Source organism: Spinacia oleracea, chromosome 3, assembly GCF_020520425.1.
Source record: "Spinacia oleracea cultivar Varoflay chromosome 3, BTI_SOV_V1, whole genome shotgun sequence".
NCBI classification, from domain to species: Eukaryota; Viridiplantae; Streptophyta; class Magnoliopsida; order Caryophyllales; family Amaranthaceae; genus Spinacia; species Spinacia oleracea.
The window spans coordinates 120,367,972-120,373,971 of NC_079489.1; positions in this window are offsets into that span (position 1 = coordinate 120,367,972).

Consider the following 6,000-nt stretch of genomic DNA (forward strand, 5'->3'; position numbering starts at 1 on the left):
TGAAACTAAAATACTTATTAGCTTCACTAAAATACAGTTCCAACTCCCAATTGCTTGCTTAAATCTGTACTTAGATTTTATAAGCTAGCTTTCTCTTTCAAGCATTTATTTGGATCCACAAATCCTATGACATACCATGTACATAGTTTATTCCAACATTTGATTGAGGAATACGTTTTGTCATCCAATTGCTATATGTACCAATATGCAATCATTGCTTGAATTATAGACTTGAGCATTACGATTATGCATGAGGTTTCAACACAATTTACACCATGAATTTGCTTGTAACCTTTAGCAACTAATCTAGCTTTGTGTGTGAACACAATTCCATGTTTGATGGTTTTTATCCTTAAAACAAACTTGCAACCAATAGGTGTGAACCTATTCTTGCAAATCAACACTGTTATCAATTTTGTCATCAAAACATTGAGTATGTTTTATGGCCTCTAACCATTTAAAACATTTGAGTCTATATATGGCCTCTAACCATTTTAGGGAATCTAGGTTTCGTCATAGCTTTCTTACAAGTCACAAACTCATTAATCTACATGATAATAGTTTGACTGCAAGTTGTAGGTTTCTTCACTATTTAATAGAAGAATCTCATAGTTTCATTGACCTGATCTCTATGTTTCTTTACTATCTAATAGAAGAATCTCATAGTTTCAGTGACTTGAATTCTATGCCTACTTGGGTATAGAACATCAAACATTAGAATATCAATAGCCACTTAAAGTCCTTTGAATAAGTTCGGATTTTCTGAAGCACTTCGAAAAGCCTCCGGAATGTCCGTTTATGTTTGTTGTTCGCCTCGAAAACTTTCGAGGTCTATTTTCTCCCACTTGTCATTTTGGAAACGAATCTCCAAAAGGACATTATTTTGAGCAAACAAACATTATGTTCTCAAAAATTCGTGGTAGAAACAATACCCTTGTGTCTCATTTGAATAAATCACAATGAAACATATATCTATACTTGGGCCTTAGTTTGTTGAATAACAAACACTAAGCTCCCACTGAGTTTAGGAACTCTTTAGATATATTATGAAAAGATATTCTGAAATTACTTTTCAATAGCTTTGACGAATTTGGTTTAGTTTGGTGGTAGTTGAGCATTTTGTTTTAGAAATTATAGGAAAAGTCTTTATGATTCATCATTGATCGAATCAAGTACTAATTGACTTCGATCATTCCAACGTAGATATGCCATATCTTATGGAGCTAGATTGTGAAATTACAACACACAATCATTGATGATCATATTTGGTCTCAAGTAATCATCAACATGATCTAACCTAGATCTTTATGATTTCTTGCCAAGTGGATTTTATACTTCTGAATCTTTGAACTAGCCAAACAGATTCAACTTATATCACATTTGAGTAAATATACCTATATTCACTCGAATCCATGTGAAATAATAAAGTCATAAAATCTTTCTTTAGCTTTGAACTCTATTGTCTAGGCGTTCTAACAATAGTTCATATCTTTTGTTACTTTTAACAAGTAAGACTAGTTGTCTTAAATTGATCTAGAAATCAATGAACTTTCAAAAGTCCATTAAAATAGAGCTTTTGAATGTTAACTTGTTGATATAGTCTAAGTAACAATGCCAAAGATTAGTGGAACTCAAATCAAGGGGTTGATTTGAACCTAGTAAAGTTCTTTAAAGAGTTGTTTGTTTTAATCAAGCATATTGACTCATTCCGTAAATGACCATTTCATTCAAATAAACAAACAAACAAGCATTTTTTTTGTTCTTCTGAATGTGAGTCTTTCTGTGTTTGAAGCAGAAATTTAGGTATGCTGATTATGGAACAAAATAGCCATTTAGTTCCAGCCTTTGAAAGGACTTAAAACAAACTAGATGACCCTACAATTAATGTAGCAATGCCATGCTTCATTTCCCACTTGTAGGTCATTAGTGTATCCTAGCTTCCATTGTTTGAGTTATTACCGAAGTAAGAACCTCAAGCGGTATATGATACCAAGGAAGTTTGATTGCTAGGTCACTTCTCTTTAAACATAAATTTATAGGTAGAAACGGAATTGTAAATTCCTTTCATTTGTTCCTCGTTTTCCTATTTCTTGTACCCTTTCTTATAGTCTTATTGAATTCTTTAGTGTTGACTTTTATACTTTGTTAGACATGTCCAATGTCACCAACAAGGTTCTTTACCATTTTGATTTATGTTGAATATTTTGTTTCAACTAGATGATCTTACCAGAAGCTTCTAAAGTTCTCTAAGCATCGATCTATTCGAATGTCTAGGGACTAGACTCATTCGAGAATTAAATGGACAAAGATATTAGGTTGTTAACCATTGGTAAAGCTGAGCGTATTAAACTCAATGCTTTATGATCTCAAAACTACAGTGTATTTTGAATTCACAAGCACCAATTGGTTTGCTATTCAATTTTGATATTCGAAAACAACCATAAAAGTCGATATAAGAAACGTACATTTTAAATTGCTCACTTTCTCTCTTTTCCGTGAATCGTTCTTGGATTCACTACCAATCGAGGAAATTTACTGTTACCTTTCTAAAAGGATTTATTGCAGTGCAAGATATTTAATTATAAACAATAATTAAAACATACATTGAAGCATGCAAAGTCTAAACATTTATCATGAATAATAACTTGAAATTAAAGCAACCATGCAATTCAAACAAGTTATTAGCATTTTATTCGATTTTATTGTTCCGGCAGGTGTGAATAAAATGATTCCAAGACCCTAAAATCATTGAAGAACTAAGCACAGTTTGTCGACTTAATCCTAAAACATCTTAGGTAAGCAAAAGCCTTTTGCTAATAGTCTAGAAACTACTCTTGGTTGATAGGTACGTCTAAGAACTTATTAGGTAAACCTATCGATTTTGCCACGACATAAAAGGACTCCTTACTTATATCGTTGAGTTTCACCAAAACTAACGTGTACTCACAATTATTTGTGTACCTTGCCCCTTTAGGACCAATAAGTAACACCTCGCTGAGCGAAAACTATTACTAGATTGATGTAAAGGATATCCAAGCAAGTGTATATTTTGGCATGGCACCTTATAACTCAATTTTTAAGTTTGGAACTTAAGGCTCTTACTATGTTGGTTAGATTTTAAGTGAACTAAAATCCTTAATCATGCAACATAATCAAGCTTTTGATCTCATGCATTTTAAGACATATTTAAAAGCAATAAATAACTTAAAACGTTTTAGTATGGCCCGACTTCATCTTGAAGCTTTAACTTCAAAGTCCGTCTTGAAAATCTCCGTGGGAGGCACCATTTTCTTCAAATAGGATAAGCTATAACTAATTACAACTATTTGATGGTTCGCAGACCATATTTGAATTGAAAAATAACTTTGGTACTTCAGACCAATTACATTCAAATTAATGGTACGCAGACCATATTTTCTATCCTATTTGGGCCATACTAGTCACTTCATAACCTGCAAAACAGTACATATACAATATATACCATTCACCCATTCATTATCATGAATGGCCCACATAGCTGGTTAGTAAAACACATTATGCATCACGTAAACATTTGCAGCAATTAATCAAGGGCACCAATAATCTACCAATTATTCAGTCCTTATTAATTCTAATCAAGTTGTTTTAACCTTAAGGATTTGTAGACCTAATCAAGAGTTTATGACTAAAAAGCGCTCCCACTTAAACCAATAAATTCATATGCTTTACCAATTTTAAACATAAAAATGTATTTCTAGTCTAACCGGAAACATACAAATTTAATTAAAATTTAAAGCTCATATAAATTTATAATTGAATCCAAAAAGTTTAATTTAATTTCAGTCGCATTTAAATTAATTCATGATTTTAATTTTAGTAAAATAATTAGAATAAATAACATTTATTATAATTATAATATTCAAAATTAAAATCCAAGAAAATAATTTAAATTATTAATTTTAAAATTAATTAAAATTACGTGAACTGAAATTTTCAAATTAAACATTCAAAACGATCTAATCGTAACGCAAACACCCTACGCGTAGCACGCCCATGGGCCGCACGCACACAGCCATCGCTGGCCATGCGCGCGCAGCCCATACGCTCGTCGCATAGCTGCTGCATCCCTATCGCAAGCCTCCGCACGCATTGGTGCTCGCTGCGCGCGCCAGCGCTCATCGCACGCGGGCTATCGCTCGCAGTGCACGCGCGACATCGCTCGCTGGGCGCGCGACATCGCTCGCTGGGCGCGCGACATCGCTCGCTGGGCGCGCGAGCCATCGCTCGCTGGGCGCGCGACATCGCTCGCTGGGCGCGCGAGCCATCGCTCGCTGGGCGCGCGACATCGCTCGCTGGGCGGGCGACATCGCTCGCTGTGCGCGCGAGCAATGCTAGGCGCAGCGCTCGTGGCACGCGAGCTTGCGCTCGCTGCGCGCGAGGCTGCGCGCTTTTGTGCGAGGCAGCGCGCGTTGTGGCGCAGCTCGCTTGCTGCCCACACGCGACTGCCTTGACTCGCCCTACGCCCATGCCCATTCGTCCATTGGTCGTGGCACACGACACAAGGCAGGGCTGCTGCCTTGTGCTCGTGCACTACGCCCTTGCTCATTGCATTCGTGCCGCACGGGCGACGAGCTCCCTTGCTCGTCGTCGCATGCCCGCATTATACAACACCCCTTAAGGGTAACACGAAGCGTCCATTGCTTCGTGCGTGCAAGTTATATGAACGAATCGCATAAAAATTTAAAATTTATATTTAAAATTAATGACAAATTAATAAATAATATTAATTTCATAATTTTAGGGCGAAAAATCGAAAATTTATTATCCAATTGATTTCCGATTGTTATGGATTCAAGTCTAGGTCATAAAAATTTAAAATTTATCGTAAATTTACAATTTTTATGGTGGTTTTTAATCATAGGTTTCTAATTAAATTACAATTAATTATGAAAATCAAATTAATTCTAAATTATTCTAATTTTCAACAAATTAATCATAATTACAAATTAGATTGCATAATTAACAAGACTAGGCATTCAAACTTGTTAAACATATGCAGTAGGTCAATCAAAAATTCAAGATTTATCAACAAGAATCGCAAATATTTAATTTTAACATCTTAAATTTACGAAATTTTGCATTCGAAAAACTAAAACCTTCGAAAAGTCATAGTTAGGCTTCGAATTTGAGAATTCTGGGTTCGGCAGAAAAAAACTATTTTTGTCAAAATGCGGAATTGACACAAAAATCACTCAATTCGGATGAGTAACGAAGAAACTGCCGAAAAACTGCGTACGTATAATTAAATAAACGCAATTTGCAATTAATTAACAATTACGAAAATTAATCACCCCTTTTAATTCTTGCAAATTTGTAATATTTAACCATGTTCATGCAATTTAGATTATGAAAATAATAAGGGGCTCTGATACCACTGTTAGGTTATGATACATATGACAATTCATAAATCATGCGGAAAAACCATAAACCCAGGAAAACATATTATTTACACATAATCATTTAGCATAGATTAGATGCATACTCTTTGTTGCGTGCCTTCCCTAGCTGCGCCCGAACCGAACAAGAACAAGTCTTTAGGACTCCAAGTGTCGTCCCTCCGTAGATAGTCCACAGCACGTCCGGATCCGCCTTAAGATTGACCAACTAGAATCGCCCTTAAGGTACTATTATTTTCGGCACTTTATAGGCAAATGTGTGACTGAATTTTTCTCTCAAAAACTCACTTTGAATACTTTGAAACTTGTGTTATAAATTGTGAGCCCTAGCCTCATATTTATAGCGGTATGGAAAGGGAATCGAAATCCTATTCAGATACAAATTAATTAAACCTAGAATCCTACAAGAACTCTAATTTAATTAATTTATCAAATAGAATTAGGAATTTAATCATTAACCGAACTCTGCATGTTTTAGGAAACGTGAACGAACACAAACACTTGCACACACACGCACGGCAGCCACGATGGGCCCCATGCGTGCGCGCGAGCAGCAGCCCACTCA